Source organism: Drosophila serrata, unplaced genomic scaffold, assembly GCF_035046125.1.
Source record: "Drosophila serrata isolate PLE 108 unplaced genomic scaffold, ASM3504612v1 contig_116, whole genome shotgun sequence".
NCBI lineage: Eukaryota > Metazoa > Arthropoda > Insecta > Diptera > Drosophilidae > Drosophila > Drosophila serrata.
In genome coordinates this window covers 408,456-424,705 of record NW_028257014.1, presented here as the reverse complement: position 1 = coordinate 424,705, position 16,250 = coordinate 408,456, and the positions used below count along the sequence as shown (strand labels likewise).

The 16,250-nt window shown below is 38.1% G+C and overlaps 1 long non-coding RNA gene across 6 annotated transcripts in view; it reads right to left on the bottom strand.

Moving 5' to 3' along the window:
• Nucleotides 1–5,870: 5,870 nt before the first annotated feature.
• Nucleotides 5,871–16,250, bottom strand: part of LOC147644679 (uncharacterized) — a 140,410-nt gene continuing 130,030 nt past the window's right edge. For 3 of the 6 annotated variants that reach the window (XR_015270133.1, XR_015270132.1, XR_015270131.1), the window contains 2 exons: nt 9,642–9,775; nt 5,871–6,612 (listed from right to left, as the gene is read on the bottom strand). This is a non-coding gene — a long non-coding RNA (uncharacterized LOC147644679). Of the gene's footprint in view, nt 6,613–6,903; nt 7,013–9,641; nt 9,776–16,250 lie in introns of those variants that run through there. The other 3 variants (XR_015270135.1, XR_015270130.1, XR_015270134.1) reach the window with 3 other exon arrangements.

The following is a 16,250-nucleotide window of genomic DNA, read 5'->3' as shown; positions in this document are numbered from 1 at the left end:
CGAAAATTCAAAAAAACCCAGCACCCAGAAAGGAGAAGCACAAAAAAGAAACGTATTCCTAATCGATAGCGTGTGTGTGCGTGGTCGGCACGGGGGATAAAAAATAAGGAGCAGTGCCAGTGGAAATCCCCACTACTTAGGCACAATTTGGATGGTTATGGCCCACCAGAGACCAAAATCGATTTCAGCCAAACCGTTTTGGGCTTCTGCCTCTAATTCTACGAATGATTTTACGTTGCTTTCTGTATTTTTTCACAATTTTTATAAAAGGTATTTATAGTTGGAGAGAGGTATATAGGCTTAAGGTATCACTTTGCTTTCACTATCTGTAGAAATTATTTATTTATACATTTTTTAGTTGCATTCTTAGTATAAGCATTCAAAGAGCTGAGGTCTTAATTTCTTAAGAAGTTAGATAAAAAGATCATTCTGTATTGTGAGTGCAATTTTATGAAAGGTGTTTATAATTGGAGAAGGTTATATAGCATTTAGAATAGAATAGAAAAATTGTGTGTAAAATTATTCCAACTGTGTTCAATATTATCTGAAAATACCATAGGTATCCTCAAGTTCAAGCCTTTGGTAAGTAAATTCTTTCCTTCCCATTATTGTTCCTGCCATTCTTACCCAGCATCGCTGATAGGACAAAAGCCAAGAGTTAGCCAAGAGTTAGCCGGTCTTACGTGGAAATCAAAATCAAAACACAACCTGAAGACTTGCCTCGGCCATATGGCAGCTGACCAGGCTTAAAGCTGAGAGCCAAGAGCCGAGAGACTCGAGGCCTTAACTGTGATTTCTTTTTAATGGCGTGACACTAGACAACCGCCAGGCGGCCAAATCGGAGACATCGGGCCCGAGTTCCTCTGGCAGCTACAAGGCTTAATTACTCAGCTGGAAATCGTTCATCGGCCAGACCGGAGTGGCGATCTCCGGGAACACCCAGGCAGGATCTCGGCCACCGGCCACCGGCCAATTGGTGCTGATGTGGCCGCCGAGATTTGCATGGGAGCCCCGCCGCCAGTAAAATAAGGAAATCCATTCCAGCGACATTATACGGTCATAAAAATTGTACACAGAGAGCCCCGGCTAAATTGTCATAAGGCGATTTGTACAATGGCTTTCATTAAATTGAAGCGCATTTTTAATAAAGCGTAAAAAAACAGTAACAAAAAACGGAAAGTTTGCTTGGGGAAAAATACATATATAAAAAAAAAGAAAAACGGGGGAGTACCCAGCGCTTAGCTGCCGCGACAATTTTAATTTAATGATGCGGACTTAGTCCTTGTAATGGCCAGTCCGCGTGTCCTTTGCGCTACGTTTGTTAAATTAACAGCCGCGTTTGTCATTTCAAAAAAAAAAGAAAGAAACAGAAACGGAACACAGAAAGCGAAATAAAAATGGGGGGAAAAGCGTAACAGAAATCGACGAGGCAACATAAAAATAATAAAAATGAAAAAAGAAACAAATAAAAGCATATGGACTCCAAGTTGGGACAACTGCGAATTAATTTAAATGATTTTTATGATGTCATTGCGCAACTGAGACGATTCCGTGGCGCCTCCCCCAAACCGAGAACAAATACGAGTATGAGTATGTTTCTTTTTTTATGTTTTCTTCTTTAAAAAAATCCCGAAAAATCAACTCGAAAATGCCCTTTGGCTGCTTTGGTGGCTGCTGAAGTAGCTACGAGCGGTAACGAAATTCACGGTAGGAGATAAAAATGTAGCAAATCGAAGCAACGATCAACAACCGGAGGTGATGAGCTGCGAGCTGGAGAGGATGCCGAACAGCGAACACCGAACGGTGCACCGCATCGAAAAGCGCAACGCCAGGGATTTCGACTCGGCTTTTGGGCCTCGCAAAGTTGGCTTCAAGTCGGCTGCAGTTTTGGCCAAAAGAGTCGAACCAAGCAATTGGATGTGCCAGCTGCCGGGGGCTAGCTTGGGGAAGAGTATCTAAACTTGAATGCCCTTTATGAACGTATTGTGGTTCCATAAACAAATAATAAGAAATGATATTATAGAAATTTTAATTAAAAGCATATAGGACAGAGATTCCTGGTAAGTATGAATAAGATATACTATGCTTACAATAAGAAAACCTATTTCTCATTAATTTAAATTAATAATGTCTGTAGACACCCTATAGCTCAGTTAAAAATCTATAAAAATCGCCACTTCCTTAATAAAACCTCTTGAAAAAGTACCAAGGACCCTTTCCAAGAGTATTCCCTTCTCAGAGGCCTGCGAAGCGAACGAAACTGAGACAAATGTGATAACCACGCAGCGATACGAGTACTCGTACGGCACAGAGACTCCACCAAAGCTTCGTCTTTCTCCGCAAAAGCCTCTTTCATTCCGCCAAAGACTCGTCTTCCAGCGTCCAAGAGACACGACGAATCGGTGGTGAGGTTCAGAAACTTCATGCACGGCACAGAGGGGAATTTATTGTCGATTTTGGCGAGGTGTATCGACAACGCAACTGCTACTGGGCACACACGGCCCCTTGAATGCAGAATTCAGAATGGAAGACTGGAGATTCCAGAACGGAGAATGGAGAGATCCCAGAAGGCAGGGGCGCTCCTGCAGCCCGATATCGCCCAATGCCAATCTGCATCCGCAGATTCTGGGCGACTGAGGGGCTAAAGAAGACCAAGAACAGCAGCCTTGTGCTGAGGTTTTAATTTGTAAGATGCTTCGTGGCTGCTGGAGATGTTAGCACAGAAAGAAATTAATAGATAAATATATATATTTATATTTGTAATATGTACATTATATGAAATTTAACTGGAGAAGGCTCCACTTACTGTTTTATATATCCCTGACAATAAAGTTTAAGGAGTTATCCGAAAAAGTTCTGAATAATCACTTGTATGGGTGTTATGGATCTTATTACTCTATCTTCGTTCCTGACACTGAGAAAGGATTTATTGTTAGTTTTTGTTGCAGAGGCTCCATTTATAATTTTCCCCAAGTGCATTTAAGCCAAGGTGATGAGATGAAGTTGGTGGCTGGCTGCATTTTGGCCTGGCCTGCGCACAAGTTGCCTCCTGATGTGGCCACTGATAAGCGAACCATGGACCAGGGACCATAGGTCTGGGCCTGGTGGCCAGTTAAAGGGGCTCCCGGCATGATAAAGCCCCCGAAAAGTGTGGATTATTTCATTTTGCTACGTTTTGTAGCCGCCTGCTGGTGGTGTTCCCTCTTTTCTCTCCTTGGCCTCTGTTGTTTTGCGGGTAATGAATAAATTTGCGCAATTTGTTAAGTGAATTCCTTTGTAGCGCGATTTTTTACGAGTTCGTTCGGCTTGGTCTCTGTGGCGCTTTGATTTTGCAAGGAGGAGGATGCTGGGGAGATTGGTGGGTAGGTGTGGAGAATTCAGCATAGAATGTGGCATAGCTAACATAAAACAGTTCTACGGGGTTACCATCGAAACTATGACTAATTTTTGTAATAAATTTTCTGTGCAACAATGTATTTTTTGTTGTATTCCTTAACATTTTATTAATTTCCGTTTAAGGCATATTCGTTGTTGCTTGCTCATATGGCAAGACATTTATGGCACCTCCTTGACTTCCTCTCCCTTAGCAAAGGCATTTAAATGCATTTCCTAATCACACAACCTCACCACACTACACCACACCGTACACACAAAACACACTCAAGACTTAACCCTTTGCTGGCATTTCCCATAAAATCTCGACACTTCCGCTTCCAACAAGAATACCGGTACATGGAACAGGAGAACCCAAGAGGGACTCACCCCAGCCCAGGCCATGTTGCATCGAATGCTCTTCCTGCAACAATTTCCGCTTTGCTCTGGGCTGCCGGCAAAGTCTAACAAATTCAAATTAGAAAATCCCAACATAAATATCTATGCATTCTCGCCGTCCCTCCCTCCCCCTTGGTCCTTGCCATGCCTGATAGTTCGCCGTCTGAACAATAGATGTCGCCGGGCTGTGATTGCAGCTCCTGTGTGCAACATGCGAAGGGTTGCAAAATGCACCCTCATGTGTGTAGCTCGGAGTATGTATGTGTGTCTGTGTCTGATTTTTGTTGGAATTCAAAAGATTTACAAATACTTGTGCAGTCCTTTGGCAGTTGCACTTAAACAGGATCCTCCTGCCGCTCAACCTCCTTGAGTGCAACCCCCAGGGAGCTGTGCGATATATGTTATATACATATATATATTTATTCCTTTCTCGCTCATCTCGAACCTCTCGCGTTGAACCAATAAAAATGTACGTCGGGGGTTTTTAAAGCAAGTTACTTGGTGTCGTCAGCACAAAATTTTTCACCTCTTCACCGGGTTGTACATACTCCTTGTTATCCTTCTGGTTTTTCGCTCTTCATTTCATTTTTTTTTTCTCTATTTAACAGCACCCCAGCGTCTTGTCAGACCGAAATGTTTGTTTTGTTGTGTCCTCAACTGTATTTGTCTTTGGAGTTTTTTTTCCTCCTCCGATTTTACATTGCTCGATTTTTGTTTATTTCGCTGACGAGGCAAAAGCGGCGAACGCCACGGAAAATTGTCAATATAGCGCAGGACAGAAAGAAAGAGTCAGCGGCGGCATAAAAATATACAAAAAAAAATACAAGGGGAAAGTCGAAGAAACGACTAAGAGATTACCTATTAACAACCTCAAAGGTTCTTGAAATATTTTAGGATATTAATTGAATCAAATGTAAGATCCAAGTTAATTTACTGGGTTTTGTATTCAACTTTTTTAAATATTAATAAAATATTTTTGAATCAGCATTGTCCACACAGAACACCTAGATGCCATTGTCCTTCTCATTTTATCATAAACAAAGAACAAAGCTGCCTGAGACGCATCTGTGTCTGGAATACAACATACCCTCGAATAAAGCACCATTTACAGGGCACAAAAATCACGCATACAAGCCAACGGTGGCCAAAAAGGACGCACCCACATTACGAGACACTGTGGATATTTTATGAGTGGGATGTCCTGGATGCCTGAGTCGCATCGAAGGGTTAACAATGGCGCTCCTCCGTCCAGCTTTTCCACTGCCATTTTGCTGCTGCTGATGCGGCTGCCTCTTATGCTGTCATATGCAAAAAAAAAAAAACAAAAAAAAGGAAAACCGGGAATCGGGAAATGGAAAATACAGCGGGTTAAGGGCGACAGCAAGGACACCAGGCAAGCAACACTTTTGATAACATTTTATTACAACGTACTCGTAGGTGTGATTTTTATGGTTTTGCTATGCTCAACGGATTTTTTACAGCTTCTTCCCCGCTTTTACCCTTTGTATTTCTTGTTGTTCTTGTCTATGCTGATTGCGTGGGTTAAAGAAAATAACAAAAAAAAAAAAACGACACAGGGATGAACTTGATTGCTGAATGGGTTAAAGAATGGGTTCAAGGTTCAAGCGGTTGATAAGAATCTTCCATTGAGTGAAATTAAAGTGATTTCCGCAAAAAACGGATTGCATCGGAAAAGGTTTAAATGGTTTTATGGCTATGATAAAGGAAATATCCTCGATAGCAATATATTCTGAGCCCTAAAATCATTATCATTATGTTGGAAACACAAAGAAATGTTAACGATCGAACTAAGGGAGAATTTATTGTAGTAATAATTATTGCTAATATCTTGTAAATAAGAGAATCTTATCCCCTGCTAGTTGTAAAAAATTAGTTAAAAAATGCATAGCAAATTATTTTTTTTTAGAAATAATGAACGCCAATCTAAAATTTGATTTACCAATCCATTTGGTCACAGAATGCAATTTTTACAAATTAAGTAAAAGGAAATCGGAATGCATTTAATTTAAAAATTACATTAATTTCTCACTTACCCCTCTTAATTGTTCTTTGTTTTTCTTCTCTTTATTGTCTTCATTGTCTTCATTGTCTTTTTTTTTGTTGAATTATAAATTAAATTACACACAACACACTTTAAATTTTGGCCACTCACGAGATTACGACTCTTTCCTTCCTTTCCCTTTAGTTTCACACACAATATTACAAATTTGTATTAACACTTAAAAAAATAATAAAAAAAATATTTATATTTGCATTCATTCATATTTTTTGCCATTTTTATTGCACTCACTTAATTCTGGCCACTCACTGGATTTACTCTTTTTTACACAGAATGCAAAATTAATATTTTAATTAATTAAACACTTAAAAAAAACAAACAAAAAGAAATTGAAAGGAATGGAAAGAACACACGAACAACTCACACAACTGATCTTTAGCATAATTAATCAGCACTGCACTTTATAATCGCTAGGTAAATTCGCGCATCTTATACTTAAAACACTTACACTGCAAGAAAACAGTTCATACTTTTTTTAGTTAGCTTTCTATGCACACTTACACAAATATGCATTGTCCGCAGGTGTTTAGGTTTTCTATTTTTCTTTTTGTTCGGTTTCCACAGTTTCTTACGGTGTTTACACCTGAAGCGATCTTTGTTTGACAACTTCCAATTTTTTTTAATAATAATATTGTACATATTGGCGGCTGCTGATGGTCTTAGGTGATCTTATTGCAGCTTTAGAAGCTTTAATTTACTTTTAATTTTCCGGATTTACTTTGGCACTGGATAAATTCCATTTTCCGCAGTCTTAATTCCAACTGAAAAGAAACAAAGAACATAATTTTAGTCAAAGGTTATACAATACAATATTATCACTGATTAATGAAGTTATCCCACATAGTTTTGCAGGTGTTATCACAATTTGATCTGACGATAATCTATTTTTAGCACAGACTGAATTCTTCTTATCCTATTCCACTTCACCCTCCTCGTTCGTTTAACATTGCATTGATCAACGATTTCACACCTGAAGCGATCTTCACTTGACCTTCTAATTAAAACCCTCCTATTGTACATATTAGGGGCTTAAGCTGGCTTCCATCACTTACTTTATTCTTACGTGATCTTATTGCGGCTTTACAAGCTTTAATTTAATTTTAATTTTCCGGATTTACTTTGGCACTTGATCAATTAAATTCCCGGCTGGCATAATTCCAACTGAAAAGAGACACAGCGTTTACTTTGGGTCAGAGGTTGAATGAATACATTTTATCACTGCTTAATGAAATGATTCACATAATTTTGCAGGTGTTATCACAATTTGATCTGACGATAATCTATTTTTAGCACAGACTGAATGCTGCTACTATTTCACTTCACCTTCTTTGATAGTTTGACAATGAATGAAGTCAATGTCAGCAGTGGTTTGAGAGGGAAGCTTATTAAAAAGAGAAGAGAGGAGAGAAGAGCAAAATTTGCAAGGAGTCAAGATAAGAGTTCGAATTTTACTCTTTAAAACTATATGGTTCTGACTAAAATTAGAATACCCTACAAGGCAATAAAGTTATATTTCAAACTATGTACTTATATTTACTAATAAAAATTGAAATAGAAAACCTTTCCGAATTAAAATTAATGATTTCCTTAATGGTTACTCGGACCTCGATTACGAATAATTAATGTCAAATTATGGTGCATGCAATAAAATGTTTGATTTTGGCCTGCTAACTTGATGGACACCCTCATTAATTCGGTCGACTGACAAAGTATACGTTTCTTTGGCTAATTGGCCAAACAATTGGCCAGTAAATCAACCGACAATCTCTCATGTCAACACAGTTGATTTTCTCGTTGTTGCCATGTAATTGCTAAAATGTATCCATAATACCTGTGATATGGTTTTCTATAAGAGGAATTCTCTGTTTCATATTAATATTTATATCAATATGAATTTTACGGCTTTTCACCCAACAACAAAAACAATATCAACAACAAACAATGCAGCAAACAAAGGCGCTACACCAAAGCTGAATTATTCATGTGCCTAACGAATAAAAACCGAAATAAATTATAAGAAACACGAGCGAACAGCAACAACAACAACAACTAATTATTCATTTAATACTGTACGAGATTTGCACATTAAAGTATAAAAAAAGAGCCTGACCAAATGCGCCCCAGCATCGGTGGTCTCTAGTTTAGTGGGTCAAGAAATCCAGTTTATTAACATTCAAATTAATACATACAAATGACGTCTCTGCGTTTATGGTGCATAATAATTAGGCGACGTCAGAGATCGGCAGTGCGGCGCTAATGTGCCCGCTCGGACCAAGGACTCGGAGCAAAAATAAAGCGGAAAACAGGAGCATTAGCATAAAATTAGAATTTGTAATTGCGGCGGCGCAACAGGCCCGAAGTTCGGAGTTCCTGAGCTCCCGGGTTCCCGGGTTCCGAGGGATGCCTCTGTGTGTGCGGCATGCGCCGCTTAATTAAAATGCAACCTCGGCTAGACAGACAAGGAAGCGCCTGCGCAAAGGACAACGCGCCCAGCTCAGCTCAGCTTTTGAATTATTCAAATGGCAGTCGGCGGCATCTCTGCGCATAGCCTTTTTGGCGTGTTGACTTTTTGATTATGCGCATAATTTTTGGGCCAGAGCCCAGAGACCAATGTTATGACAGGCGCGAGGATGCGGCCGAGGGACAATAATTAAGTCATGGCAATTTGTGACAGAGTCGGAGTCATTTGCCGGAGCAGGTTGCTGCCACAGATGTTAATTATTACCATAAATATATCGAGAATCTGGAGAGTTTTAAATGCAAAACGAGGGGTATCTTAACAACAGGATTTGTGTGATTTTGTTGCTTATAATATGTTTATTTTTTTTTCGTATATTTTTATGTTTTTATAAAGTGCAGAAAGTAATTTGTTTTGAATATGCTGAAGTGTATACCTTATTTATTACCTTTTATTTAAATAAGTATCCTAATTGAAAATCAATTAAAGTATTGAAAGTGCCATAAAAATTTATTATATTTCAGGAGAATCAGATGAAAGGAAAGTGAGTTTTATTGTATTATGTTGAATAATTAAGATTAATGCTCTTAGCATTTATTTTACATTCGGTTGAATAATTAAGGAAAATATATTTAAATATGATTTCTAAAGAGCAAATGATTTCCTGGTCCTCATAAACAGAATTATTAACCTTATACAAAGTGATTCTTGTTAATTAATAAAATTAAAATAATGCATACATATAAAGAAACATATTCTTGTGGAAATGTAAATTATGAGATCCTCGTAAAACCGTAAAATCGTTTTTCCATTAAACCTTTTAGAAATCTAAAATAAAATGGTAACAAATATTTATGATTTCCCCTTTGAAAACCCCCAAAACAAATTGAGATATCGCTTTAAGAGGTAGCTTTCCTAACCCTGACTCCAATCGATATAGTACGGAACGATATATAAATTTTAGTAGCTCGCCGACAAAGCAATTGGAAGACCTCGAAATTTCCCCTTTGGCCAAAGGCAGAAAATCGAATCAGCTTTCGATGGGGCTACTCCGCCATCGCTGCCACTGATTCGATTTCCATGCAATTTTTGAATGAAAGTGCGGGAAATGTCATCCATAAACTATGCCGCCAGGTAAAAGGGTGCCACTCAGTCAGCTTTGCCCCAACCCATGCCCGATCCACTCGAGCGTTTCTCCAGTGAAATGGAACTAAGCTCGAGCGCTTGTCGCACACGGCTCCGGCGGTGGCGGCATTTGCATGTGTAAAGTCATAAATAACGAGACAACATAACACTTAAAGCACAGAGACACAAAGACAGAGGCACACTCACCGCACTCCGCACTCCGCCCTCACAGGTCTCGCAGGACTCGCAGGACCGCTCGCTATCGAGATGCGATATATGACAGGAGTCCCGAAAATGCATGAGCTACGACGAACAGGAGACCCCGGACCCGAGCTTATCAACTGCAAAATAAAAAGAATTTATTTCTGTTAGGAACTTTGCTCGCGGGTTATGCAAAATTTGCAAAAAGGGTGAATAGATATGCCAGGAGGAGGACAAAGGGAAGCTGGCTACAGAGCGGCATAAATAAAAATAAGTAACGAGCTCCACACAAATTGATAAAACAGTGAAAGAAAATTGCCGCAAACACAGACACAACACAACCCGACCGAACCTGGCGGTATCATAAAAGAGAATGAGATTTTCAGGTGGCATTTTCATTTTCAGTTTTTTTTTTCCCCAAATCAAAAAGAGACCAAAGCGAAAAAAGATATTGAACAAAAGCGTACGGTGGAAAAATGTTTGAAATTGAATTTGATAAGAGAATAGGGAAAAACAAAAGCAAGCTGACGGGTTAAAACCGAATTAGTTCGGAGGGAAACTATGGAAAATTCAGGCGGAAAAATAGTTTATAAATTGTGAGTCACAATAAAAATACATAGAAATGATTATTAGATAAAAATAAAAAAAATTATAAAGTATATAACGCAATAAATATCTGTACAACATAATATTGGATATTTAAACAATTAAAATTGTTATGCATTTTTGACCACTTTATACTATCAGTCAGAAGCTTACAAAGCAGTGAAGGAGTCATTTCAGACCGTATAAACCATATATATTCTTGATCAGCATCAACAGGGGAATCTTTCTAGGCATTAAGAAAAGAAAATAAATTTTTGAAAATTTTTTCAATTTTTATTCACAGATTTTTGCATAGTTGACATGTGAAAAATTGACAAAAATTTAAATATTTTAAAAATTGAATTGATGTATGCAGATTTATTAACCTATTAAAAACTAGCACAGAACAGCTTTCTGAATCGAAATTAATGCATTTTTGGCTTAGTTATGAAATTTTTAAGCTGTGGGTTGTAGAAAAATGGTCATATAAATATTTAGATAAATATATACCCTTTCGGGGTATTATACTTTCAGTCAGAAGCTTGAAAAGCAGTGAAAAAATCATTTCCGACCCTATAAACCATATATATTGTTGATCAGTATCAACCGGGGAATCTTTCTAGGCATGTAGGAAAGAAAAAATTTTTTGATAATTTTTTTTTTCAAAATTTAGACCAGGTTTTCACATTGTTAACATTCTGAAAAATTCGAAAAACTGTAATATTTTAAAAATTTAATTTAGGTATGCAAATTTATTAACCTGTTAAAAACTAGCTCAGAACAGCTTTCCGATTCGAAATTAATCGTTTTTTGGCTTAGTTATAGGTATCTAAAGCTTTGGGTTATAGAAAAATCGTCATATATCATCATAAATATTATTCTTTAAAATCATAAGCAGGGACTTCTTTTTTTTGTATATTTTAGTCTGAAAAAACAGTATCTTAAATATTTCAATAAATTACTTTAAGATTTCTAAAAGAAAATACTAAACTCCCAAATATTATTTCCCTTTCTTAATAAAACCTTTAACAACTTTTCTTGTTCTAGTACAGCTTGCAATATAAAACCTAAATTATAACCTCCATTCATCAATTTTCCAAAGACTTAAAAACCTTATAGAAATTCGAATGGGTTAAACCTTTTTTGCATACCCTCTTATATAAAAAACAGTAGCAAAAAAAACTGTTCCAAACTGCCCCCGGTAAAATAATGAAAAATTGAAAAAAGCCAGCCGAAAATAGAATTTGGGAAAAATAGAAAATTCGCTACAATGGTACAGTTCCCAGTTCAGTTCCGTTCGCAGCGACAGGGGAAATAAATTAAATTTTCTAAACGATTGTGTGTGTGGCGGAGCAGCACCCAAGGCAGAACCCGAAATAACAACACATTCATCCGGAGTTCGACGGCCTCGACGGGGCAGGTTCACAATGGGATTTGCATACGCGAAAAATTGTGACATGCAGCGAAAAGGAAAATTTCTTTTCACTTTTCCTTCCATCTTAGCCTGTGTGTGTGTCTCGAATTACGCAATAATCGCGATAAAGGTAGGGAAATGAGTTTTGCATAAATTAAAAATTAGCTAGGAGGGCCGGCACAGCACCCTTTTTTTATTTGTATCAGGACACAACTACTACTACCTACAGCAGTCAAAGGTGACGCATTTATGCATAAATTAAGGATCAATACCGCGAGAGCCTACTCCTTTCCGGAGGGAAAATTTGCATTACAAAAGGCCAAAGACCGAGACCTTTGCCAAAAAACGAAGGAAAATCGTGAAAGGGGTTTGCGAAAAAGACGCGAGTTTCCTAATAATGGGTTGTCCATTAAGGGCGAAAGGAGCAAGTTCCGGAGCTCCGAAACTGTTGACGTTGCCTGGCAAAACAGAGCAACCATAAGGAGGAACAACCCCTAAGACAGATTAGCGCTGAACCCAAGGAACCCGAGATCGCGACCCCGGCGACGATCTCTCGATCTGAACCATCCGATCCTCTTACTCGTGCTCCCTCCACTCACTTCCCCTTTGATGTCACATTTTGTGTTATTTATTTGAGGCGGCATTTGATTTGCATGAGAATGAGGAAAATTGATATTTGGTCGGGCAACCGTCTTCTCCTCCTCCGGTTGTCTGGCGAGCGAGCGTCTTCTTCAGGACGGACGCACGTGTTGTCCTGAACCAGAAAAAAAAAGGGGTGCGATCTCTAAGGGTTGTTCTCTGTCCGATCGCGATCGCCTATTGTGAAAATTATGCAGATGAGGGAACCCTTTTTGCGCAAACGGATGAAGATGAGTATTCAAATGGGTTTCGGTGGCATCTTCTTCCCCGGCCGAAGAAGGGTTGCTTTCCTCCTAGGTAAAGGTAATTTGCATCGCAAGAAGATAGGGCTAGACGGCGTCTAATGGGATGACATCTGTGTGCGCCCAAGGGTGTTTCGCCTCTCCTCAGCGGCTTTTTTGCTTTCCTGCTTTTTGCATACTATTTAATTTTCCCAGGACCCTGAGGAGATTTTTCTTTCCCAGGAAAAGATCTGCGTGTCCTAAGCACAAAAGACAATATTGATCGTCTATTGAAGATGCAATCAACTATGTAAAAAGATCGAAACCCTTTTTTTGCATGCCATAAAAAATATAAATTTAAATTAATGTGAAATTTGAATGTGCAAAAATGTGAAGGAACGAAGATCCAAGGGGTGTTTCAAATTGACAGATACTTTTGGCAAAAGATGATCATCTTTACTGGGATGGGAAATCGATTTTGTAACGTACTTTTACAACATTTCTCAATTTGGTTAGTTCATGTTATTTGTTTGGAAAGAGAAGAGAAAGAAAGACTTTTAGTTCCAATAGCTAAAACAGAATTTGAAGATATGGAAATCTACATTTTAGTTGTATTTGGTTAAAATAAATCCAAACCATTAGATACCATAGGAAATACATAATAAAAACCTTAAGTTCTTAAGCAAAAATTCTTTAATTTTTAATGTAAAATATTTATCTAATAAATCAAATAATAAGCACCCAAAAATCTCAAGTAATTCTTGATTTTTTTGTATTTTTTCTTAGATTTTTCTCACGCTCAAAAATCAAAAGCTGGCACTCTCAAGAAGGAAGGGTTATGCAGCCAGCAACCCCTGTTTTTCGTAGACAACGCCCCCGCCTGCCAAGTTAAACAATGAAACACAAAGGCAAATAATAATTTAAAAGGTTTTGTTGACGTTTCGAACTGTTGTTGACTTTTGCCGCGCGCGAACAAAACAGCAACACAACTCAGAAATCAAACAGCAGACACAGAACTCAAACTGCAAGTGGCTCGAGGATTGGGTATGGGTATGGGGATGAGGATGCTGCACGAGGTTCGTGGATTGAGGATGAATCTGGAGGGTGGTAGGTGGGAGGTCAGAGTTCGGGGTTACCACCACCACCACCACCACCACCCCTCATTCAGCCTCATTCATTATGATTATTTGCGGTGAAAATTTGTGGCGTTCTTATTTGATACGGAAAGGATTAAAATTAAGCGAAAACTTTGCCGGAGAAAAGCCCTTTGTTGATTAACTCTTCATTTGATTTATTAAGGCAAATAAACAGTACTGTACAGCTTAATGTGTACTTGGGGGTCATGAACTCGCCCGCCAGTGACTCACGGCCCCAGATCAAGCTCAAGTTCCTGACCAACAGACTCCAGAGAGATCCACATCCCGAAAAAACCCAAGTGCTTAGCGCGTTAAAAGTCGCGTAGTAATTTAACGACGACGACGTGTTGTTGGCACACGCAGATTGCTATCTTCCAGATACAGATACAGCGGCTAAAAAAAAAGACAGAACGCTGTGCGGGTGTTGCTTTGATGGCCCCAGAGACAATTAGTTGAGGCCTACACTGGCCAGCAAATGGGGAGAACCAAACAAAAAACTTAAGAAATATAAAGAACATTTAATAAAAATTATATAATAAGTTTTGTAGACCGCATTTTGTAATTTATAAAGCCAGAAAATACCTCTTGTTAGACCTATTTATCTGCGAATTAGTGTGCAGGAGGGCATTGCCTTCAGGAATCGGTATCCAACAGGGATCATAGCATTATCTTTCTCTGTCTGACTGCCACACATACATAGGTGGGTGTCTCCCGTACGCACCCAGAAAGGTGTAAATCATGATCATGTCAATCAGCGGATCGGCCAATCCTTATAGCGCGTGTGCACACCTCTCGATCCGCCACAGAAATTCACTTTTCATTCAAGAAGAAATAACCATCAGACGAGCTTAAGGGAACAGAAAAACTGTTGCAATTGTCGCGCCTACTTGAAGACGAAGATGAAACCAGACGACGACGGCCACGAAATGCGATCGTTTTGGTTGGAAACAAAATAAAGTAAAAGAAAACAAAAGCCTGGCTTAATGATATCCGCTAAGACTGAGCCATAAGGCTCGTGGGTTGCTTAAACACTGGAAAAAACAAAAGATTTCGTATATATGATATATATTACAAAAAACAAGAAAGGAAGCTAACTTCGGCACGCCGAAGTTTATATACCCTTGCAGATAGAACTTCTATGAATAGGAATCCATACAATATAAATTATATATATTTGTGTTAAAAAACAATGAAGTAATACCTGCTTTCATTTCATTCACCTATACATATTATATTTGCAGTTTTACATTCACAGATTTGCATTTTTCCTCTACATCAAACGATCGTTTGTATGGCACCTATATTATATAGTCGTCCGATTTTTATGAAATTTGCCACAAAATTTAAGACTTATATAAAATGGCTATACCTCAAATTTGATGAAAATCAGCTGAAAACTAAAAAAGTTATAAATTTAATTGTATTAATTTCTCGATCGTTCCTATGGGAGCTATATGATATAGTAGTCCGATTTTCATAAAATTTAACACAAAATTGTAGAATAATATGAAATGGCTATATCTCAAATTTGGTCAAATTCTGTTGAAAAATAAAAATTTTATAATATTTTTTGTAAAACTTTTCCGATCATTCCTATGACAGCTATATGATATAGTCGTCCGATCCGGCCCGTTCCGACATATATACGAGTGAGAGTATATAGAAGACTAACTGCAAAGTTTCATTCAGATAGCTTCAAAACTGAGAGACTAGTTTGCGTAGAAACGGACAGACGGACAGACGGACAGACGGACAGACGGACAGACGGACAGACGGACAGAAGGACAGACGGACAGACGGACAGACGGACAGACGGACAGACGGACATGGCTAGATCGACTCGGCTGTTGATCCTGATCAAGAATATATATACTTTATATAGTCGGAGGTGCCTCCTTCACTGCGTTGCAAACTTCTGACTGAAATTATAATACCCTGCAAGGGTATAAAAAGGACAATGTAATACCCATATAAAGAACTATTTAATTATCATAATTATCATATAATCATTAAGAGAAATATATCGATTATAAAAATATATAATTAAAGAGTGCTGATAATGAGCTTAAAAAGGCTTAATATTTTAGGGGTCTCCTGTACACCTATTATATTTAATAAAATGATTTTAGTTTTCAATATGAGCAACCTTAAAAAACCATTCAGTAAAGAGATTCTAAGCTATGTTGGATTCAGTAAATAATTATTTTCTGTTCAAGATCTTATAATTTATCTAAAATCAAAGTGAGCTATAATTTTTTCCCATATAATCTCATTTTTCTCCGTGCATAGAATCTCCTGCTGCCTTCCTGCTGGTTTCTTTTTATTTTAACAATTTCTTTATATTTTTTTGTGAATGAATGCCAGACGGCGAAGAAGTTGTAATGATCATCATCATGACGGCGATCCATTCATGAAGCTCGCCCTGATTTTTCTTTGGTGCCTGCTGAGTCTGTAATCAGTCCACGCAATAATATATAAAAAAATGTTTGCAAACCCGGCTTGATTCTTATTTTATTGGCTTGTTTTTGGGGGCCTTTGTACATTGTCTGTGTGTGTTGGCTGGCTGCTTTGAAGTTTTGCCTTTTTGACACATTTCGAGGTGTGTTTTGCCGCGATCTCG